At 49.3% G+C, this 25,016-nt stretch overlaps 1 long non-coding RNA gene across 1 annotated transcript in view; it reads right to left on the bottom strand.

The window, feature by feature from the left end:
- Nucleotides 1–25,016, bottom strand: part of LOC139051563 (uncharacterized) — a 150,455-nt gene that overhangs the window by 41,260 nt on the left and 84,179 nt on the right. The window lies entirely within an intron of this gene.

The raw sequence follows: 25,016 nt of genomic DNA on the forward strand, positions 1-25,016 counted from the left end.
GGATTATAAAACGAGTTACAATTATATTATAAAACGAGGGCATGCGAGGGAATAAAACGAGGGCATGCGAGAAGAGGACACGCTTCGCCTCGCCCAGGCTCTGGTGATCAGCAGAATAACGTATAGCAAGCCGTATCACTATCACTCGCTAAACAAGCGCGACCAAGAACAAGTCGATGCCATCATCAGAGGCGCGTACAAAACGGCCCTGGGTCTCCCTGTCACCACCTCAATCGAGAAGTTAGCGGCCCTCGGGATCCACAACACCTTCGCTGAGCTGTCGGACGTGGTTATGGCTTCGCAAACGGCCAGACTACAGAACACGTTGGTGGGCAGAGCCATCCTCCACCGGACCGGAACGGCAACGGAGCTCCGTGCCCTCGATGGGCAACGATCACTCCCGCCTGAGGTCAGAGGCAAGATCAAAGCGAACCCGATACGGAAGCACATGAGTCATGAACTCCATGAAGGACGACGCAAAGCTCGCGTCGAGAGACAGCGCCGACAATTCAAGGGTGACCCATACGTAACGTACGTGGACGTGGCCGCGTACCCTGTAGGGGGCCTCTTCGCGGTAGCCGCCGTGAACGGGAGAGACAACTCCTTGACCCTCGCGGCCTCCGCAAGGACAGAGACCCCAGCTGCTGCTGAGACCGTAGCCGCGGCGCTGGTTATAAATCTAGAAGACAGGATAGGCAGGGAAGTCCATGTCGTTACCGACTCGCAACAGGCCTGCCGTAACTTTACGAACGGAAGAACACCGCTGCTGGCGGCTGAGATTCTAGGCCCGAGGCTGCAAGAATACCATCAAATCACGTGGACGCCGGGTCACGCGGGTCTGGAGGGAAACGAAAGGGCGAACGCCCTCTCTTGAGCGCTAATCAACCGAGCGGGGCAAGACCAATCGTCTCATCAATCCCCACCCTTTACCTTCACGCCCCTGCCATCCAATTACTGCGACCGACTCGAGATCTAGCGACTCAACCGCAGGATTTATCCTCCACCTCACAAAAAGCTAAGCACTGAAGATGCCGTAGCTCTCCGACTTATACAGACCAACACATTTCCAAACCTACACAGATACAGTAAAATGTTCCCACATACATATCGCGGCATCTGCCCCTGGTGCGGCGACACACGCCCTACACCCTTTCACATCTCGTGGGGGTGCGAGGGCAAACCTCAATACTTGAAGACTCCTAGCACGTCATTTGAGCGGTGGGAGGTACAGCTGACCGGCGATACCCTGGCGGGACAAGAAGCTCTCGTCCAGCAAGTACGTCGAGCAGCCATGGCCAGTGGAGTAATGGAATGAGGACACCACTCACTCGACCTCAAGAGCAACCACCTCGATGGTCCGAATAAATGTTTTTTTCTCTCTCTTGCTTGCTTGCGGGGGGTATGAGCCATTGGCGATGACAGTTTTCGACATGTTGTTTTGTATGTTCTATGTGCGATCCGAAAGAATTTAAGCACTGTTGGCATTACTTTGCTGAGTGCGTGTAGCCTCTGCCTTACGGGGCTACGAGCCATTGCATTTTTTACTTGTTTACGGGATCATGAATGCTCACCGGGGTATGATTCATTGCTGATGATAGTTTCTGTTCACGGAGAACAAAAATGCACGGAACCCCACCCATATACAACTTCGCTGTAAAAAAACCTTCAATACATGTATTGTAGAGTTTTGTGCGATACGCAACTGATTTCTTTCTGCAAGAATAGTTGTGGTTTTATATTTTCGTCGTTCCAATGAAAGCACGTCACATCCGAAAAAGTCACATGTGACTAGGCGCTTGGGCATAGTTGCACTCGTTTCCTCCAACATGCTGAGCGAACATACAATCCGGTTGAGCACACAGACTGTGAGTGTGTATATATATATATATATATATATATATATATATATATATATATATATATATATATATTGTGGAAACACGCGGAAATCGTGGAATATATATATATATATATATATATATATATATATATATATATATATATATATATATATATATACACATATATACAGGGTGTCTTAACGAAGAAGATGAAGGGACGAGGGTGAAGAACAAGGAAGATGGCTGACACCATAGCCTAGCCCTGCTGTGTATTATTGCAAATTGGCGTAGCCACATTTTACTCGGTGTGGACTTTCAAGTCGAGATGTGGCTGGACTTCATCATTGGAGCAAATCAACGCGGTGGCATCCGAATTTCGGCTGCAACGCCTCAAGATGAAGAGGAACAAGCTCTGCCGGAAGCAGTGAGCACTGACGCATTTGTCTCCTATATAAGCGCTAGAACGAAGTTCACGATGATTTAGTTGCGAAAGAAAAAGTGAAGATGTATATGAAACTTCAAGATTATGAGAAGCTCGTGCTGACTCCAATTCGAAACTGCGCGAAGCGTGCTACCGCTGCTTCGTCTGACAGTGACGTCAGCCTGCTCACTAAGTTTCTTGAAGTGCAACAGGAACAAACAGACAGCAAAATGAATTAATGCATTTGCTTATAAACGTGACTGAAAGAGGAATGAACAGGCCGAGTCTCGAATACGTGAAGCCAGACATGTTTGATGGAGATTCCAGTAGTGTCAAGTCCTGGCTAACAAATTATGAATACGCGTGCAATAAAAACTACTGGCACAGTGACGAAGATAAAGTGAAAGACATGCGACTATTCCTATCAGGAATAGCCACGAGTTGGTACGAATTGCGTGTCAACGCTAACAGCAACAAGCAATGGACGGAGTGGAAGGAGAATTTTCTCGGCTCTTTTGGAGAGAACAAGGTATTATTATGGGATAAAGCTATCGCATTCAAGTACAGATCTGGGCCTGCACTCAGGCATTTTTATGAGAAAAGGAGGCTACTTCAGCTGGCTGACTCAGCCTTGCCGGATACGTCTGTGGTTCCGTTTTTCATTCATGGTTTGAGTCCGGACCTTTAAAAGTAAATACAAGTGAGAGGGCCCAAAACGGTTGAAGAACTGCAGGGAATGCGAAACCTCTACCTACAAGACTCGGGACCGAAGCGGCGGTGCCCAACTACCACACGAGCTGATGAAAGACGCCCGCTTGCAAGCTGGAAGTCTACGGCTTCTTTTATGTTCTTTCCGACTGACCAAGGAGGCTGAAACCAACATGAAGAGTCAGATGCTGTGAAAAAGAACTAAATAAAGAGTGCTTCGGCTTCCGCCTGAAGACACCAAGAGATGCTGTTTATTTGTCGCATGCGAACCTCTTGTATATATCTGTTTTTGTTGATGGAAAGGAAAGGAGCGCGTTAATTGACAGTGGAGCAAGCACCACAATTATAGATGCCCGTATTGTTGAGACTAAGAAAGTACATCTGGAACGCGCTGTGGAAGTACATCGATACGACGGAAGGCGAGATATTCACAGTAAACAGACAGGCTAACCATATCCTGTATTGGCAATAGTGTTGCTACGCAGGTGCTAGCACTCGACGGAGTACCCTATGAATTACTCCTATCACATCCAGCCATCAGTGCACTTCACCTTAACATCTTCTGGACTGGAGAAATAACTACGGATAAAAAGCAGCTCAATCTCAGCGTTTCTTCAACTTCTTCTTCGAGGAGCCTGCGGCAGCCATCGTCATGTGAGAATGTTAAATGCTTTACCCGGAATTGCTATGCTTGAAGGGATATCACAAGGCATCTACAAAATTTGAGGTACCATTTAAGTTAGGCGATACTACAGTGGTGAGAGAAAAGGCATATAATATGTCACGGCAGAGGAGAATGTGGCCAAAAACGAGCTTCAAAAGATGTTGGATGCACAGAGAATTCGTCCATCCACGTCTACATTCGCGTCGTCCATCACTATTGCAACTAAGGAACATGGAAGCCTCCGACTTTGCACGGAGAACAGGTAAACTAATGAGCAGAAAGAGCTTTATCCTTTTTCTATGCCACGAATAGACTCTATCATAGGCGAGACGGGTGGCTGCAGAGTGTTTTCGCGTGTTGGTTTATGTAAAGAATTTCGGCAAGTCCCACTTTCGGAAGAATACAAGAAATACCCTGCCTTCATAACGCCTTTTGACATCTACGCGTATAACGGACTCCCGTTTGGATTGAAGAACTCACCCGCTTGGTTCCAGAAGATAATGAATGACGTCTTGCGATCGTTCCTCGGGAAGTTTTGTAACGTGTACATCGACGATATAATAAATTACTCTCGAAATGAGGAGGAGCAATCAGAGCATCTGGCTAGGGTACTTCAAGCACTGAGTGATGCGGAGCTTAAGATTAATGACAAGAAAAGTGAGTTTTTCCAATGAAAAGTTGTGTTTCTAGGTAAAGTATTTGCAAACCAAGACAACAAAGCAGGAATCAGTCGAAATAATCTCAAAAATTCAGGAACTCTATGACCTACACTCTTTGCAGGTATTTCTCGGCGTTGTGGGGCATTTGCGGGCTTTCATTAGAGATTATGCCACGAAAACAAAGTGCCTCAGGGAAATGACCAAGAAGAATGTGGTATTTCGGTGGGCAGCAGAGTGTGATTCCGTTTATCAAAGCCCGGTGAGCATCATTTCGTCTGACCCAATTATGACGCTTCCAGACTTCAAGTTGCCCTTCGAGCTGAACATCGACGCTTCTCATTACGGCAGAGGCGCAGTGCTTTACCAGAGGGATTTAGAAGCTCCACGGAGCCGGCAACAAAAGGTTGTGGGATATTCTTCGTATACATTCTCCAAAGCACAACTGAATTACACGACCATTGAGATCGGATCGGATCGGAAAACATTTATTGGGCTCTACAAAAAGATATCTTCGCGGCTTCAGGCGGCCTCTTCCATCTTCTGATGCATTCTTCGGTCTGGAATCACAGGGTTGGTGCCCTAGTCCAACGCTCCACTGAGTATGGCCAACCCGCGAGCTCGCTCTACTAGCCGCTTTTGGCCGTTCAAGCTTGCGCTGGAAAGCATACTCTCCCACTGTTCCGCACTCGGGTTTTTAATTTTATAGATAGTTGGGGACTCAATATTTTGACAGGCCCATGATATGTGGTATAGATCTGGTTTCTCTGCGCACCATGGGCACTTAGCCTCATACTGTGTAGGGAAAATTTTATTGAGAAGGTTTAGATTCGGGAAAGTACCCGTCTGCAGTTGTTGCCATGCAACAGCATCCTCTCTGCTTAGATCCTTATCTTGGGGTGGGTACTTCAGTCTGACCCCTTTATAATAATTTAGGATATCTGAGTAGCCCATGGGTACTGACTCGGGTTCCTCAAGGCTGGATGTATCGGATGCCCGGTTGGTATGCCCTGGAGCTATACTATCCCCCTCTTGGTTCCCTGTTATGCCAGTGTGCCCTGGTACCCAGATTATGGTATGCTGAACTTTGTTTCCCGGGTCGCATGAGCAGAGTATGTGGCGTGCTCTGCGCCCAATTCTGCCGTTTGTAAAATTACGGCCTGCTGCTTGAAAGTCTGTTATTATTGTTAGGGACCTTCCACATCGATAGCCCTCCAGTGCTGCCAGAGCCACAGCTGCCTCTTATGCCTCGACTACCGTGCAGTCCTGTAGTGATGCGCTGGTGATCTCCTTGAGGTCCGAATTAACCACCGACGCCACTGCTCTGCTGCTTTGTCTTCCGTCTTTGACGAACGTTGCCCCGTCCGTATACCTTGTGTTGTCCTTGTTCGCCAAGGTTCTCTGCACGTACTCCGTTGTTGCTTCTCTACGCGCCTTGTGCAGGTTCCGGTCCATATTCTTGGGTATCGGTGCGACTCGCAGTTTACTGCGATACTTGTCCGGAATGGCCTCGGTACCTTCGATCTCTTGAATCATGTTGCCGCCGCCGTATCTTCGCAGGAGCACCCTTCCCGTGGGGGTCTGCATAAACCTACGTGCCTGAGAGCATAGTAGTGCTTCTCTTAGTTCACTAAAGGTATTGTGCAGTCCCAGGGCTAGCAGTTTCTCGGTCGATGTGCACTGCGGCAGGTGAAGCGCAGTTTTGTACGCCTTTCGCAGTAGGGCGTCCGCTTGTTCTTCTTCTTGCTTGATGCATTTGTGGTAGAGAAAGCTATACACCACTCTGCTAACCACGAGGCTCCTGACTAGCCTGAGTGTGTCGCTCTCCTTCATACCGTGTCTCTTGCTAGATACTCTGTTGATCATACGGGCTACCTGCAAGGTGGCAGTCTTCAGCAGTGTCAGAGTCTGATTGCACCGTTGATTGGCCATAAGCCACATCCCCAGGATCCGAATGGTGGTCTTCTCTGGAATGCTTTGTCCCACGAGGTATACGTTGAGGCTGAGCTCATCGCTTGTAGGGATCGTTCGATTTTGTTTGCCTCGCCACACCCTTAGGAGCTCGAATTTTTCCGTCGAGCAGGCGAGGCCCCTGGCCCTAACGTGAGTTTCTACGCAGGTGGCCGCTTTTTGCAGGCACTCTGCTTTTTCGCTGAGCGATCCCCGGTTCACCCATACCGTGATGTCGTCAGCGTACATGGCGTGCCGTATGCCTTCAAGTTGTTCGAGTTGTCTTGCTAGCCCGATCATTGCGACGTTGAAGAGGATGGGGGAGATGACCGACCCTTGAGGAGTTCCCTTGTTTGGGGTGCGAAACTTCTCTGATCTGACTGCCCCCAGGACGATTGTTGCTGTCCGGTTATAGCGGAACGCCTTGACGTAGCCATGGATCCTTTTGCCACAGTTCAGGCTATCCATTCCTGTGAGGATGGCTGCGTGGCTGACATTGTCAAAGGCTCCTTTAATCTCCAGTGCCATGGTGACGTGTTCGCTGTTCCGTGGGACGTTGCTGAGCACCTCCTCCTTTAGCTGGAGGAGCACGTCTTGCGTCGATAATTTAGCGCGGAATCCAAACATGCTGGGGGGGGGGGGTACAGCTCGTTGTCCTCCATCTAATTTTGCAGCCTCATTGTAACCATCCGCTCGTGCAGCTTGCCTAATCATGACGTGAGAGAGATTGGTCTAAGATTTTCTGCTTGCAGTTTTTTGCCAGGTTTTGGAATTATCACTACCTCCGAATGCTTCCACTCCTCGGGTACTCTCTCCTCCGACCAGTGCTTGTTGAGATAGTCAGTAAGTTCGACTACCAGCTCATCACTGAGGTTGCGAATCAGCGCGTTCTTTGTCTTGTCTGCGCCTGCAGCCGTATTCCTAGTGCTATTTCTTATTGCTGCGTATACTTCCTCTTTGGTTATAGGCCTGTCCAGATCAGAATTTTCTTTCCCCTTGTAGCACTCCATGTAGGCTGCTGGGTCATCGTCCCCGAAGCACTTGTGCCTTACTCTTTCTATGAGCTCATACTCTGAGCCCTCAAACTGGTGAACCAGCCTCTGTATGGCCTTGTTCTCCGACTTGGTTTTAGTCGGGTCCAGGAGTGCTTTGAGTATGCTCCATGTTCGGGCAGTACTCAGGGTTCCGCTTAAGGAATTGCGAAATTGCTGCCAATTTGCTTTCGCCAATTGTTCCGCATGCTCTTCTGTCTTTTGCGTAATTTCCGTAATCTTCAGCTTTAGCTTCCTATTAAACTTCTGCTTCCTCCACCTTTTGGTCAGGCTCTGTCTTGCCTCCCACAGCCGAAGCAGTCTAGAGTCATCCTCCGGTATTTGCTCTGTGCGGTCAATCTCCTTGGTGTACTCGCTTTGCCTTTCCTTAAGCATACTCCCCCATTCCTCTTTTGACAGTATCGCGCACAGTGGATGTCCATCACAGGCTTCTCTAAAGGCTTCCCAATGCGTTATTTTTGCTGTACCTATCCGACGCTTTACGTGAGCGATTCCGATTTGCGTCTTGATGATGTAATGATCACTACCCAGGCTTTCCAGCATATTTTCCCAGACCGCCTGTCTCGCTCTTCTTACGAAGGTGAGGTCAGGGCTGGTGTCCTTCTGGACGCTGTTTCCCATCCTGGTGGGGAGCTCTGGGTCCGCCTCCTTGACTGTCGTACCCTTGTTAGTGGTGGTCTTGTAACCCCAGCTAGGATCTTTGGCGTTGAAGTCTCCAACGATTACGAGAGTGTTGTTTTTAGCCAACCTGCTCACACCGTGGAAGAGGTGCATGAATTTACCCTTCTGCTGCTTTGGAGGACTGTATACGTTTACAATAAAAGTATTTCCTCCGTTCTTCTTTTTCGGTATAATTTCGGTAATCTCATGATCTATGTCTGTGTCAGCAATCTTGTCGTGTGCTATGGTGGCAAGGGTGTTGCTGATCAGAATGACTGTTCGACCAGTGACCTCGTTTGCTTGGCACGTATACCCCTGTTATTTTGGCGTGAAGCCCCAGGTCTCTTGCAGAGCAGTGACGTCGGGCGGAATTAGCTGCTTGTTGAGGTACTGTTGTAATTGTCCTTGTTTTCTTCGGTAGCCTCTGCAATTCCACTGCCACATTTCAAGTTTTTCGTCTTTGCCTTTTCCTTTATTGGGTCTGGCCATGATTAGTTATCTGAATACAGGCATAATGTTGGACGTCGCTGGTCAAATTTGTCTTTGACCCCTTGTGTTCTTTCTTGTTTACGCATGTTGCGTATGTCTGTGTTTTGCATCTCTATTCGTTGCTCTATTTTGTTGAATTTCTCTCTCATCTCTGCCATGAACTTGACAAAGTATTCGGGTGCTTCTGATGCCTGTTCTTGTGGATGCGATGCCCTGTGAGGGGCTCCCGATTGGAGGTCCCTAACTGCTCTCATTAGCTCTTCAATGTTTTTATCCTCCTCCTCTACCTTCTGTCTGGGGACCGTATTTTCTTTGTCTAACTGAGTCTCGTATGTACTGATGTTATTTCGACTATTGTTATCCGAGTGCGGAACAAGCGATTTGGGAGGGCCTGCATCCCAGCTCACCTCGCAGTTGTTATTGTTGTTGTTGGGCTTCTGATTCTTCTGGTGCCGCTGCTGCTGCGGCTGTTGCTTGCCTCCTTTAGTGCCTTCGGACGACTAGGGAGCGTTGGTCCGTGATCGGCTTCGCGAACTGTTCCGTGAACGGCTCCGCGAATTCCCCCTCCGCTCCTGGCTCTCGTTCCGGGATTGGCTCTGGTCGCCCTCTGAGCTGAGCCACCTCTCCCGATGCTGCTGCTGCTGCTGCCCGCTCCTGCTCTATTGACGGCTTTGCCGCGCGCCACAGGCCGGCCCGCGAAGCTCCTTGAACTGCTTCAGGCGCTCCTTGAAGTCCCTGGACCCGGTGGCATGGTCGCCTCCATATACCAGGCACTTTTGCTGGCATTGATGTCCTTCCGGCGGGTTCCGTGTTCCGCACTGCCTGCAGGCCTTGGCATCCGGCGTCGGACATACGTCAGATCTGTGGCCTCGCTGTGGTGATAAACTTTATTGAATGGGGGAAGGGTAAAGAGGGACGTGGCTGAGTGTTAGGGCTCAAGTAAGGCCCTGGGCCTGCTTGGCCTTTTCCGCCCAGTCCACCAGTTCAAGTTGTTGGTCGACGTCCCCGGAACTGAGCCAGGCTGTCCAGTCAGTCTCGCTGCTGACGGGGGGATGAGAGAACGGGAGTGAGGTGCATTCCCACATTATGTGTGTGAGTGTTCCTGTTTCTGAACAGAGCCTCCATTTGTCGCTTTCCCTGCCCCCTGTGCTTTTGTTAATGTATTTTGGGTGTGGGTAAGTATTTGTCTGAAGTCGCCGAAACGCGACCGCTTGCGTTTTGTCGAGTTGCTTGGCCGGTGGTGGGAGCGCGCGACGCCTCAAGCGATACCAATGCGCTATTTCATAAGTCTCGCAGGGTTCCTCGTGTCTCTCCTCCTCATTCACGCCGTCCGCATCCGCGGACGAGGCTCGGCGCGCGAGATCTCAAGCCAAACTGTGAGCCGACGCGTTGCCGGGCACAGCCGCGTGAGCGGGGGTCCACACGAGGGTTTTTAAGCCGCTTAGGGGGCGTCGTGTGAGGACATGGTACGCGTGTTTGCAAATTCTACCACGGACGAAATTGCCGATGGCCTGCTTGCTGTCGCTGATGACGGTATTCGCGTCCGCATGCATGGCCATGGCAATCGCGGTTTCCTCCGCTTCCACCGCTCGGCCAGCCGTGATGGTTGTATGTTCTATCAGTCCTCCGTTGTGATCAGCTACCACCGCAGTCATGAGGTCGCCACGAGGGTGTCTCGCTGCCTCTGTGTAGACCACTCCATCTTGCGAGCCATAGCGTCACCAAATGGCTTCACTACGGGCCTGCCTACGGCCCTGATGGAACTCGGGGTCCATGTTGCGGGGTAGAGGTGGGGCATAAATATGCCCCTTGACCTTTCGCGGAATCGTAACGTACTCTGTAACCTCGGGGATAGCCTCGAGACTGAGCTTCCGGAGGACTGTGTGGCCAGCTGGGGTTAGCGAGAGACGACGGACTTGGGCTGTGTGGTGAGCGTCAAAGAGCTGCTCGATCGTGTTATGCATGCCTAAGGCCTCTAGCCTTGCGGTGGCCGCGTGGTCCGGAAGGCCCAAGGCTGCCTTTGTGCTTCGTCGGATCATGGTGTTTAATTTGGCTAAGTCCGTGGCTGCGAGTATGACATATGGTGTCGAGTACATGGCTCTGCTGGTTATGTATGCCTGCACAAGTCGAAGCAGATCGCCCTCGCCCATGCCGTGGTGCGGATTAGCCACCCGGCGAATGAGCTGTAGTGTGTAGTAGGTCGCCCTCTGGAGTTTCTTTAACATGAGCCCGCAGCGCAGCGTGTTCTGGAAGTCTAGCCCCAATATTTTGATACTGGGGCGCTCCGGGATGGTAAGTTCTCCGACTTTAAGCTCAAGGAAGCGCCTTCTCCGTGGTAATCCCCTGGGACAGCTACTTCTGCCGGGCTTGATCAAGAGGTATTCGGATTTTTCCGGTGAGCACGTCAGGCCCCTTGACTCCGCATAAGCTTGTACGACGTCGATGCCGCGTTGCATGATCTCTTAAAGAGCTTGTGCATCATCCGCCACTGCCCATAACATCACGTCTTCAGCGTAGAGGCTGTGGTAAAGCCCAGGGATAGAGCACAGCAGTTCCGGGAGCCCGCGCATCGCCGCATTAAAGAGAAAAGGGGAGGTGACTGACCTCTGCGGCGCGCCTCGGCTCCCCAGCTCTATAAATTCAGTTTCATGTTCGCCGACTTTGATCCGGCACTTCCGGTCGGTGAGAAAGTTTCGGACGTATTGTTACGCTCGGTTTCCGAGACCCAGTTGGGTCAGGCCCTCGAGCAACGCTGCGTGGGTGACATTGTCGAAGGCCTTCTTCAGGTCCAGGCCCAGGAGGCACCGGAATCGGCGAGCGTCCGCCGGACTTTCGGATTGCATCACCTGCCTTTTTACCTGAAGGAGCACATCTTGGGAGGACAGGTGTGGCCGGAAACTAAACATAGAGTGGGGGAACTCGTCCCCATCTTCTACGTGTTCATTGAGGCGGTCTAGGACCACGTGCTCCATCAGTTTGCCGACGCATGATGTTAGTGAAATCGGCCTGAGGTTGTTCGCATTGAGTGGTTTGCCTGGTTTTGGTATAACGATGATCGCTGACATCTTCCACTCTTCCGGGATGGCGCCCGTCTTCCAGCATTCGTTCATGAACTCTGTGAGCTGCTCCATTGCGGCCTCGTCCAGGTTGCGTAGGATCTTGTTGGTAACGCGGTCCGAACCCGGCGCCGAGTTCGTCCGCAGCTTGTAGGCGGCTGCCGACACCTCAGCGAACGTAATGTCTTCGTCCATGTGCGCGTTCGGCCAGCCCTGGTAGCCGCAGGTAACGGTGTCTTGAGTTGCGAGCTGATGTACTTGTCTCGCATCTCTCAAGCAAGCCTCAAGTATTCATTGTCTTCAAGATGAAGAATCATATATGTAAACTATTGATCAATAAATCCCGCACCAACCCGCTCCCTTGCTGTGGTTTCGCCGACGGTGATGAACATTACTTCTTTCTATCTTCTACTCTCTTCCTTTCCCCTTTCTTTCTTTTCTTATTTTTCTTAAAACAAAAACATTTTGGATATCTTCCCTCATTTTTTATATTAAATTCGGCTTTCTCTTCATACCTGCGATACACTAGTGGTGCAGGTCGAGGCATCTCTCCTTTGTGCCTCTCTCACTTTCTGTCTCGCATCTCTGCTAGGAACGTCCCCGGGTCCTGAGCATGCCTGGGGATTAACTTGGCCATGTGTCTTCTGCCTTCGACCCTGGTGGTATCCGGGTCCATGAGGTGGCGTAGGAGGTGCCACTCCTGGGCTGCGCTGAGGCGTGCCCTAATGCGATCACATGTTTGGTACCATTGCTGCCGGGTGACCTCGGTCGCGTGATCGGAGATCTCTGCGTCGAGTCGAGTGATTCTTTCTTTTAGGGCTTGGTTATCTTTCCCCTGCTGTTGCCAACGCCGGAGCATGCTCGATCTTGCCTGCCACATGTGGAGCAGCCTGCTGTCGACGTTGGTGGTTTCCGGGGCGTCCTCCGGGTCAAGATATTCCGTATGCTCTTCCACGTCGGCCAGGAGTTGGCTCGTCCAGGATGAGATATTGGCGATGGATCCCTCATTGGCTCGCATTCTTCTGGACTCGCGGAATATGTCCCACTTTGTAACCGAGAAGCGATGCTTCCCCCGACGCTTGCCGCGTGCATAGATTTCTGTGTGAAGGGTGCAGTGGTCGCTTCCCAGAGTTTCGCCGGTGTTCGTCCAGGCGTAGTCTTGCGAGTGGACGACGAACGTCAGGTCAGGGTTTGTGTCTACGTGACCTCGGCTGCCGATTCTGGTGTGGGTGGTAGTATCGTTGATTAGCGTGAGGCCCAGCTCTTGCGCGGTTTCTGCTAGATGTCTACCCTTGCGGGTGTCGCCCAGGTATCCCCACAGAGTACGACCGGCGTTGAAGTCCCCAACGATGAGCAGGGGGCAGTCGCTGCTGACTTTAAGGGCCGAGCAAAAATTCGCATCGAGCTTCGGGTCTGCATGCGGGGCGATGTATACGTTGAGGATGAATAGGCTGGGATCTGACGTGCGCGTTGGGATGATCTCCACGAAAACGTGGGGGATGCCCGAGGGGGGAGAAGTTTCGATGTCGTGGATCGCCGTCACCTGTTCTCGCGAACGAGCGTAGTGACTTTCTTGGAGTTGTTACGGCAATGGAAAGCCCGGTAAGAGGAGAGGCCGGCTTCCATGTTAACTTCTTGTAGCGCTATGATATCAGGTTTGTAGGATTCTTGTTGTGCCGTGTTATTAACATGCTTGTGAAGGTTGGCCTTCTATTTGAATCCGCGGCAGTTCCACTGCCAAACGTGATAGGTGCTATTGGTTGTTACAGCCATGTTGATTGTTGGGGAGTGTGTGGACGGCCAGGTCCAGGCGGGAAAGGCGGAGGACCGCCGCTGCGCTGTCGGGTGCCACCTGAGTAACGACCGCGGGGTGAGGGAGAGTCTGCTCCGGCTGGACGGGCGCTAATTTTGGGATGTATTGTGTGATTTGTGCGACCTGTGCGGCTAGCGTGTTGTGGTTCTGTTCGAGCGCCGCGATGCGGTTCTCTAACTGCTGGAAGCGTTCAAAAATCGCAGGAAGGATGGCGTCCATGGCCGCCTTGACCGCGCGTTCAACATGTTGCTCTACGCGTTTCATTAGGTCTGCGTCTCCAATTGGGGCTGTAGTGGGAGTCCTGCGAATGAGGCTGGTTTTTCGTTTGTTCGGTGGACCCTGGGAGTCCATATCGGACTCTTCATTTTCGGTAGTTGTTGGTATGCTAATAGGCACCGAAGTCGGTGAGGGAACTGATAGGGCGCTAGTTGCCGTGCTAGGGTGTCGGTCCCTGTCCATTGGTTGTGGGAAGCAACACCTCTCGTAGGCGCGGATCTTTGTATCCTGTTGTGCGATCTTTGTCTGCATGTTATGGATGGTTTGCTGTAGACTCTTAACTGTGTCAATTGTAAGTATTTCTGGATGCACCTCGCTCCCCCTCCCTGCCACTATGCTGGCCCAGTTTCTTTGGGACGTCACCTGTGACTGGGCTCCTTGTTGGTTTCGTTGCTGATGCTGCTGTTGGCCCCGGCCTCCACGGTTGGCTTGTCTCCCCGGCTGCTGCCTCGGGGGGCTCCGCGATCTCGACCGGCCGCAGCGGCTCCGGCTCCGACCCCGGCTGGTTGACCGACGTCTTCCAGCCGTGGTGCCGCCATCACCGGTCGACTCCCCGTCCGCAAAGGAGACTGACGACGAGCGCCTCTCCCTAGACCGGCTGCGCTGGTCGTCGCCCCGTGGCTGCGGTGATTGAAGCTGCTCTTCCCGCTCTCGAGCCTGCGGTCGCGGCGCTGGCGTCGGTGCTGGTGGATGATGAAAGGGGTCTCAAACTTTTTCCGGCACTCCCGGCTTCCCGTGACGTGGCTCTTGCCGCACAATAGGCAATGTGGCGTGCACTCGTGCCCGTCGGTCGTGTCGGGTGCTCCGCATTCTCTACACTTCTTGGTCGTGCCTCGATTCGGACAGACGTCTTCGCGATGCCCGGTCTGGTAGCAAATCAAGCAGGCTCTTACTCTGCGCCGAAATAAATTGCATCGGTGCCATACCCCGCAGTACATGACGTAATCAGGAACTTCCAGTCTCCTGAAGACCAGCAGGACGGTTTCGGACTCGCCTAGACGGCGGAACCCCACTATGTCAGGATTCATGCCGCTCTCGGACAGATTCTCCGGAATTCGCTGTTGGGTGTGGTGCGGAGGCATTTGTCGAATAATGCCCTTCCCTTGATCTTCAGTTGGGAAGTAAGCATTAATCGGGTAGGTTTGACTTCCCACCTTTAGCGTCGATAGCTTCGCGTAACTGTCGCCTCGGTCTCCATCCTCGGTACCCACGACAACGAAGTTGCCGACGGCGTCCAAACGTACCATGTCCTTGCCGCAAGCTTGCTTTGACAGTCCCGTGGAAACACACAATGCCTCCATGACGGCTGATGGGCGTTGTCCGCAGTTGTAGCACACTTGCCTCGTCTGTCGGTATGGGTGGCATTTGTATTCGCCTCCCCACCAGTTGACCATCCTGGGAATGAAGGGTCCGTCGAAGGTAATGAGGGCTGACTTCGACTTCCCCAGCATTCTGGCCCCCAGTATGGTTACACACTGGGTGCGCAGTGTCAGGTTTTCCATCAATGCTTCTTCCGTGGTCCCGGCGTCTATCCCGTGGATCACGGCACGCTTGCAATCTTCAGATGTCGCTACGTAGGTGTTGACTTGAAAGAAGCGTCCTCCGAAACTCAAGCTGGTGACACCTCGAATTATCTTCGTGGTCTCGTCGCTTGGTGTTCTCGCTATTATGATCTTGGAGCCTAGTCGCAATCTGATGATAAAGTCCTTGCCGCCTCTAATCTTGTTTGCGCAGGCCACACCGACGGCTTTCGCTACACCGGCTCCTTGTAGTGCCTTCACCAGCAATCCATCCTTCGGTCTAATAATAATCTTCGCGTCTTTTTTCGGGAGCGGTGGCGCCCTTTGCCTAGGACGCTGCGTTGCTCTCCCTCCGATTGAGTGTGGCGCGCTCGCGCTTTCCGCGCAGGCAGCTGCGTCGCTCGTTGTGCCGGCATTCGCCGGCGCCATCTTGCCATTGTTTGCCCCTGCATGGGGTTCTGCGTTCTTCAAAATGGCAGCGTTCCGTAAACCGCGTTTTTGGGCCTAATATATGGCGCTTGGTCAGGAAGAGTGTCCAATCGTACTCACTCTTCGGATGATTTCTTGGGTCCGTTGCTTCGTGAAGCGTAAAGGCGCCTTCGCAGTCCTCGGTTTCCGCTGCCTCTAGGTCGGAGGTGGCCTCGAGGTGGTCGGCTTCCATTTCTTGAGCTTCGAGCGGATTTTCGGCGACTCCGCTCAGTGTTGATTCAAAATTCGGCAAACTCGTGTGGCGGAGACCGATTTCAGGCTGCGTCGATGCCATGGTGTCGGTCTTGCTGCCCTCAAGCGCCGTCAAACGCTGGGCCTAACGTTAGGACCAGAGCCTGCGCTCCGCTCGGCCACGTGGGAGGCCTCAAAAGTCCGATAAAAACCCAAAAAACGGGCCTACCGGCTTGAAACCAGTATCCAGGTGGTCGGAAACTTGAGCGGTATCAGACACAACCAGTGGTTTATGGATCGTTGATGAGTAGCGGTCCGAATTGGTCGAAAAATTCGGAGCCCATCGATCATGGAGAAAGAAGCTTTGGCAGTGCTAATGGCCATACGCTATTTAAGACCTTACCTAGATGGAACGAGCTTCACGCTCTTTACCTATCACCAAGCCTTAACGTATATCCTTAACCTCGCAGAGCCTTCAAGAACAATAGCGTAATGGGTGATTAAACTCCAGCAATTTGTGTTCCTGGTCGATCACAGACCTGGAGAAAACCTGAAGGATGCAGACGAATTCTCCAGACTTGCAGTAACCCCATATCAGGAGACTGTCAGCGCAACTCTGCTGTGGAAAGGAACTGAATAACTGGAGTTCCACTATGGAAAGTTCGTAGTCCCGGAAACAATGGTGCCTCGAATCTTGGAACTTTGTCATGACTTCCCGGACTCTGGCGGACACGACGGGTTCTGGCGAAATTATCGCAATATTCTTCAACGGTTCCAGTGGAAACACTTGAAAGATTACGTACAGAGGCACGTCCAGTCTTGCCATCAATGTCAAGTCCATGAAGTAAAGTACCTTCAGAGAACAGACGAGAGGGTTCTACCTCGACATTCTGACATACCGCTTGAAGTCATCCAGGTGGATTTTTCAGAGTTTCCTAGTGGCAATAGACCAGTGCACTTGAATAGTGGCCGCACGACCGGGTAGAGAAGATGCAAATAGGGTGATTGCCCTTTTCAGCCGACAGATGTTTATGAATACCAAATTAGTAATGTTAGACAATGCGGATCCACAAGGCGGATCCACTTGGAACGATATCTGAGGGTGACACCCATTTCAGTGCCAGCCTGAGTACGGGCGAAATACATGGGCATTTTAGGGACTTTTCTGCTTGAATGCATAAGACACCGTTTTCTTGCAAAGGTTAGCGGGAAAACAGTGCATGTTTTACGGCGAGTTCAATGGTGCATATCTCCAAACAGGTGTCATTTCTGAAATTCATAGCGGATACGCCTTGCAATCTCACCGGATACAATTCGTAATGTGCCACACGTGCCGCAAAGTAATGAATTAAAAAGTTACTTAATGAATTTTAATTAGTTTATAGTATGTGTCGATTTTACGTACAAGTAATGTCCGCATCTCTGACTGATCCAGCTCAAGGACTTGAATTGTGTTATCTGCAACGGGGGATTGTTTAAATTCTGGAAAGTTTACAAAGGCTCACCCCGTATAAATAATGTTAGGTGTAGTTTATAAAATTGTAATATTGCTTTTCACTTTTGAATTACAAAGATTAGAACTCAATAATTTCGTTTCATGATATATTGTAATTTTTAACAATTGTTATAAAGGAATGGATGGTATGAATAAGAAAATTCACTCCCAACAGTCACTAGGTTATCCCCCCCCCAACTTTTTATTTTGACTACAACAAACTTTCATGCTGTAGTTACTGAGTAAAATGACGTCTCCGTTCCTGTGTACTTAGATAGGAACCCGTCAACTAAAGCTTCCTCTTAGCAGTAGTCTGTAATATTTTGTCAGGGCTATAACTGGTGAGGCCCTTACTTAGTCGTCCGTGCCGTGGCCCCCTCCACTCTCTCCCCTCGCATGTGATGTGGGAGGTGTGCCACATGAAGTCAGAGCTGATATGGAGCGCGTTCGTCGCGTGTAAGGCTTCGTGGTTCGAGTTTTGTGTTCCTTTATTTTCCTTCTTTTTTGGACGTTATCTGTCTCAAAGACACAAAAACCTCTTCAAGCTCACTTGTAGCTTTGCGAACAGGCAAGACAGGCAGCAGCGAAGGAAAAAGTGGTAATGGGACCCAAGAAATATTTGCCTCGCAAGCCTTCCAGCTACATTTGCCAGCACTGTAAACAAAAAGCAGTTTTTGCCTATTTGAGACCGAAATATTGTATTAAGGGTGCAGGCACGCAATGACGCCTTAACTGATGACGGAGAAATTGCCGCATTCGCTTTCTAACTTGCTCGTACCTCACTTGTCCGCTTTGTAATGGGCAAATAGCCTTCTGAATTGTGCTCGCAGATGACGACCACAGCAGTAACGAATAGCGCGTATCGGCAACCTGCCGTGGTGGCTCTGGCGGTCTGCTACTGAGCACGAGGACGCGGGTTCGCTTCTCGGCCCGTTTAGGTGGAGAGAGAAATTCGAGAACGTTTGTGTCATCATCGTCATCAGCCAGGTTACGCCCACTGCAAGACAAAGTCCTCTCCCATACTTCTCCAACTACCCCGGTCATGTGCGAATGGTGGCCATGTCCCTGAAAACTTCCTAATCTCATCCGCCCACCTAACATTTTGCCGCCCCCTGCTATGCTTCCCTTCGCTTGAAATCCAGTCCGTAACCCTTAATGACCATCAGTTATCTTCCCTCCTCATTACATGTCCTGTCCTCCATGCCCATTTCATTTTATTGATTTAAACTAAGATGTCAATAACTGTCAGACACGCATCGTAGGGCGGTGATAAAGGGAATTCCCCGTTTATTCCGGTGATGTGCAATATATACAGAAGCGCTAGTCACATGACATTTGTGATAAGTGCGGGATGACAGCCAAAGAAGTGTGTTCGTGTTTTATCTGCAGCCTGACGTCACATCTTTCCCTTTTTGCAAGCTAAGTACATTCACAATAACTCAACAACACAGTTCATAGTTAATCATTAACTCCAAGTCGTTTCGGCGTCTTGATTATGCGACCGCAGCGGGTGGTTCTACGATGTCCGGTGGTTTCGCTGGCGTGACCATCCGACTGCTGCTGCACACCGGCATACTTCACTGGCGTTCTAGCCGGTAATTTGGTGGGCAGTTCGGGAACTTGTGGCATCGGTGTTACGTCGATCTCTTCTTGATAGAGATCCCGTTGAACCGCCGATGGAACACTGTCATCGTCTCCCGACTCTGGCAGTAGGAGGAGTTGGCATCTGTTCCGGCGAACGGCGCCTTTGTCGGTCCCCACCCAGTAGGACCGTGGCGTTTGGGACGGCCGCAGGATAGTTCCGGGAGCACCCTTGTCTTTCAGCCACACTCGATTTCCTGCAGAAAGTCTGGGCAAAGACCTGGCAGCATGACGCTTGTCAAAGTATCTTTTCTGCCTGTTTCTGTATTCCTCATCCATTTTCTGCCACGAAGAGCTAACGACAAAGGGTTTTAGCAGAGATTGAACGCAAGGTATTCTTGAGCGCAATCGACGGCTGATCAAAAGTTGTGCTGGACTGTAACCTGTGGGACCCGGCGAGTTCCGGTAGTTCAGCAAAGAAGTGTAGGGGTCCTCTGCGTTCTTCAAAAAGAGCTTTATCGTTCTTACCATGCGCTCAGCTTCGCCGCTGGCTTGCGGGAAGAGCGGGCTAGTTGTGACGTGCTTGAACCCGTACACGCTTGAAAAATGCTTAAAGCAAACGAGACAAATTGTGGTCCGTTATCGGATACCACGGTGTTTGGGATGCCATGCCTGGCGAAGATGCTCTTCAGATGGTTGATAACCGTTTCTGATGACGTATCGCCTTTCAGCAAGGCCAGCTCTGGATATCTGGAATGATAATCCACAACAACAAGATACACGGCGCGTTTTATTTCAAATAAGTCGACGCCGACTTTTTGCCATGGTAGCTCTCGTTTCCAAGGGAATCATTGGTTCCGCGAACTGAACACGTTCACTCACACACACATGGCAATCAGCTAGAGCTTTTGCTATCTTTTTGCTGAGCCCCGGCCACCAAACAGATTCCTTTGCTTTTGCTCTGCAGCGAACGATACCTTGGTGCCCTTCGTGTAGTCGTTCGATCATTTCCTTCCGCAGACTTCGCGGAACAATAATGCGAGCATCTTTCAGCAACAGGTTCTTGCAAACTGAAATGTTAGCACGGACGGGCCAAAATTGCCTCAAAACGTCTGGGAGCCTTTTTCCTGGCCACCCGTGGTGGCAGGCTTTCAGCAATGACAAGCATTCCTGGTCTTTTTGTTGCTCAGCTCGTACGAGATTAAGCATGCTTTCTGTAGCCGGTAGGCCATGAAGGATTCCATCGACGAAAGCAGATACGTCTGAGTCTGTCAAGGCGCCTAGAGTTTGGTTAGTAGCGTTCGCTCGTACTCTTGATAAGGTGTCGGCTGTCGCAATGCTTTTGCCGGGAACGTGCGTTAGTGTGAAGCAGTACCTCATCAAACGCATTTATTTATTTATTTATTTATTATTTATTTACATATACTGCCATCTTGCATAGCAAGATATTGCAGGAGTGAGTGCATACATATGTCAATCAGTTGAAGAATACATTTGAGTGGCAAAAAAGAAAACAAACAATAGAAAAAACAACTTCAGGAATAGCTAGTTGAATAATGAACATGATTAGGTAATAGGTTGGCAAATACATTACTTGGTAACTCGCGCAAGGACCCCTCAAGGCCATTACAAATCACAATTGTATGCGGAAAAAGGAAAACCTAAAACAATCAAACGTTACATTCAAAGGAACAATGTTAAGATGATCACTTCTTCTGGTGGGCCGAGAAGAAGGGTTAGTGAAAACAATAGGTGCATTGACATAAGTTTTCCCATGAGCAATTTTATGTAGCAGAACAACACGGTCACAAGTACGTCTATGGGCCAGTGGCTTTAGTAGTAGCTTGCTCGCATGTGATGTCGGTGAGAAATGGCGGTCATAACGATTATATATAAACCTTAAGGCCTCTTTCTGAATAGACTCAAGCATGTCTATGTCTTTGGAATGATGTGGCGACCACACTACCGACGCGTATTCAAGTAGAGGCCTTATTAGTGATCTGTATGCCGTTAATTTAAATTCTTTAGTTGCATCTCGTAAGGTTCTTTTAAGAAAACCCAGTTTTCTCAACGCCTTGTTGGTTATACAGTTAATGTGAGCATGCCATTTTAGATCAGGGGAGAAAGTAACACCAAGGTATTTAAACGTGAGGACGCTTGCAAGCTTGTGCGCTTCATTAAAATATGTAAATTGTAATGGTTGTTTTTTATTCGAAAAAATTCATTGATACGGTTTTCTTAAAATTAAGTGACATTTGCCATGTTCTGCTCCATTCGCAAAAACGGGTGAAGACTTTATTCAGCTCTAACTGATCATGATTACTACTTATAGTAGAATAAAGGACGCAGTCATCAGCATATAGTCTTATTTTGACAGAAGTGCCCGCAGTTACTTCAACAACATCATTTACATAGACTACAAACAGCAAATGACCCAAGACAGACCCCTGTGGTACACCGGATGTAACATTGACACGAGATGAGTGAACATTGTTAAATGCAAAAAACTGGGTTCTTGTACTTAGGTAGTCCTGTATCCAACCTAGTAATTTATAATCATGAATTATTGCCTTGAGTTTAATGAGAAGCTTTTTATGGCACACTGTGTCAAAAGCTTTACTGTAATCAATAAAAATGGCATCAAGTTGTCATCTAAGGTTAAGTGTGGATGCAATATCATGGGAGAATTCTAGAAGTTGTGTTACCGTGGAGAATCCGGAACGGAAGCCATGTTGATCATGCGAAAGAACATTATGTTCAGATAAGTACTCAATGATATATTTATGAATAATGTGTTCCAATAGTTTACAAGATGTTGATAATAAAGAAATAGGTCTGTAGTTAGATATTTCCTGCTTATTACCGTCTTTGTGAATTGGAACAACTTTATCACATTTCCAGAGTATTGGAACAGTGGATGATTCTACAGATTTCGAAAAAATTAAGGATAAGTACCGAGAGCTCCATTCAGAATATCGCCGTAAAAACATATCTGGTATATTATCTGGCCCAGTAGTTTTCATAGTATCGATCTTGAGTATAAGATTGTGTACACCAGCTGAAGTGATTGCCATACTAGGAAAAGGTGATGACGAAAGAGTAGTGCAAAACGTGGGGGTGTGTCCATCATGACAGGTGAACACTGATTTAAAGTAATTATTGAAAGCTTCAGTAATGCTAAGATTATCTGAGCATGGTTGATTAGCAATGATGAATGAAGGACAGCTCTCACTTGGTGGACTGATGGTTCGCCAGAACTTTGATGGCTTGTTTTTAATGAAGTATGACAAGGTGCTATTAAAATAGAAACTTTTCGCATTTGACATAGCAGATTTTAAGTTGTTTTTAAGTGTGGTCAATACTGAAGCTTTCATTGGATTGTTTGCATAGGGTTGTTTGCGCAGACGCCTGATGCGACGAATTAGGTGTATAATTTCACGTGTGTACCAAGGGTGCTTGGGATTGCGCTTTATACACTTGGTTGGAATGTAATCAGTTATAAATTGATTGACAATTGAGTAAAAACGGTTCACTAACACGTTAACCGAGGAATGGTTTACGCAACTCGAAAATTCATCAAAAGAGCATGCGAACAACTCAGTTATGGAGTTGTCATCAGCACGTTCAAAGTTCAATACTGTCTGATGTGAGAGGCGCTTAGGCATAGTTGTTAAATTCAAATAAACAATGACCCCCTTATGGTCCGAGAGGCCTTCAACGATAGTACTATCGTAACCATTTTGTCTAAGTTGCTCATTTATAAAAACAAGATCTAAATTTGAGCTTTCTCGGGTTGCGGAATTCACAACTTGCGTCAGATCGAAAGAAATAGACATGTTAATCAAGTAATCACAAATGGCTTTGTGACGGCCACCAGCAGATAGCGTTGGCCAATCTATGCCAGGGGTGTTGAAATCACCAGCAAGTAACATTTTACAACAGTTAAGTTCATGTTTGTTTATATAATTGGTAAGATCGGAAAAGACACCGATCTGTGTCAGGGGGTCGATAAACAGCTCCTACAGCCAAAGTGAATCCACGAAGCCTTATTTTTCACCATACTGATTCGCAGTTAGGAACGTCAGGCAATGCTGTAAACTCAATGTCTTGGTTTACGAAGAGTGCCACACCGCCACCGCGCCGGTCACTTCTATCTTTCCTGAGGACGCTGTAACCTGGTGGTAAAATTTCAGTATCTAAGATGTGTTCACGAAGCCACGTTTCAGTCACGCAAATCACAGAGGGATGATAAAATGCCACGAGGTGGTGAAAGTCTTGAATTTTGTTAAGAAGACTGCGGGCATTAACAACTTTCTGAATTTCATTCTGAACTTTCTGAAGATTCTGAATCTCTGGATGCGAGGCGGCTTAGCGTCTATAGGATCACGACCGAGCAAGGGAAGTAGAGGCTTGTGATCTGTTATGAACAAAAATTTCATACCTCTTAAAAATTCGTCGAAACGTTCAGCTGCCCACGTCAGAGCTAACGCCTCCTTTATTTGAGAATATTTTTGTTCCGTCTTTGTCAGCGATCTCGAGGCATAAGCAACCGGTCGTCGTTCCCCGGATGGTAGGATCTGAAATAATACAGCACCAAGACCATACGATGAAGCATCAGCCGAGACTATAGTCTGGTAGAGGGGGTGGTACATGGCAAGGCACCTGTCCGAGCTGATGGTTTCCTTGATTGTGCAAAACGCTTGTTCCTGTAGCGGTCCCCACGACCACTCATTGTCCTTGCACAGAAGGCTGCGTAGAGGCGCGCTCATAGACGCTGCATCTGGAAGAAACCTAGTAAGATGGTTCATCATTCCCAGAAGAGAGCGAACTTCCGTTACGTTCTGCGGCCTCGGAAATTCTGTGATGGCCCGCACTTTTTCAGGATCCGGCCGCATGCCACCAGCGCCAAAGATCATGCCAAGGAAGGATACTTCTTGCACTGAAAAACAGCATTTTTCTTTGTTCAGCTTCACTCCTTCCCGCTGTAGTCTTCCGAGCACCTTGTGTAAACGAGAGTCGTGCTCTGACTTATTTGCGTCAAACACAAGAATATCGTCGATGTAGTTCAAAACACCATCTAATCCTTCCAAGACTTGCGTGAACTTCCTCTGAAAAACTTCTGGTGCCGAGGTTATAGCAAACGGTAGTCTGCGATAGCAGTACCTGCCGTGTGGTGTCATGAAAGTGGTGAGTGTTTGGCACGACTCCGCAAGTTGGATTTGGTAAAATCCTGAGCTTGCGTCTAGTTTCAAGAACACAGAGGCTTCCTGAAAGCTTCCCATGATCTACTCTACGGTTGGCAGTTGGAGGCGCTCTCTTCTTACGAAGTTATTTAGTTGAGTGAGGTCGACGCAAATCCTGACTGAGCCGGATGGCTTCAAAACCGGCACAATTGGCGCACACCATTCCGTCGGATCCTCGACCTTCCTAATCATGCCTTCCCACTCAAGCCTGTCGAGTTCCTCCTTAACCGCTTGCTTCATCGGGATAGGCATCCTGCGCGGGGTTGAGACTGCGTAGGGGATTGCATTTTCTGCCAACCGTATCGTGTGCTCTCCTGCTATAGATGCGATTCCTTGAAATAGCCCTGGTTACTGTCTCGCGACCTCGTCGGACGTTTCTAGTTCGTCTAAAAATCGAACTACCCCAAGGGCATTTATTGCAGGTAGCCCTAGTAAAGGCACGTGCAAGTTTTTTACGACATACACTGTCTGCTCGCAGCGATTGTCCTTCCATGCGATTTCGGCTTGAAACTTTCCGCACGTGTCAATGCTTGCGTCACTTGGTCCCCTTAGATTTCCTGCTTTCTCAAGATAGCTTGGCATTCCTGGGAAATTTTCCCCCACGACCGTGACTTCTGCTCCAGTATCGACTTTCATTTTTACTTCATTGCCGTTTATCTGTACCGCCACGAAGTGCGCAGACAACTTGCTTTGTCGCGGTGTAACTGTGCCGAGGAATTGGCGCTCGTTATCTGGGCAGCCGTTATCTGGGCAGCCCGGTGCCGTTAACCCGTCAAGTTTTCTTGCTCAGTTTTTAATTTGACAAGCATTTTCGAAATGCCCTAGCTTCTGGCAGTAAAAGCATTGTTGTGCTTCGCTGGGCAACTAGTTCGCGGGTGCATCGAACCTGCGCAATAAGTGCAGCTTTTTACAGAAGCGGTCTTCTTGCGAC

The sequence above is a fragment of the Dermacentor albipictus genome, unplaced genomic scaffold, assembly GCF_038994185.2.
Source record: "Dermacentor albipictus isolate Rhodes 1998 colony unplaced genomic scaffold, USDA_Dalb.pri_finalv2 scaffold_12, whole genome shotgun sequence".
NCBI lineage: Eukaryota > Metazoa > Arthropoda > Arachnida > Ixodida > Ixodidae > Dermacentor > Dermacentor albipictus.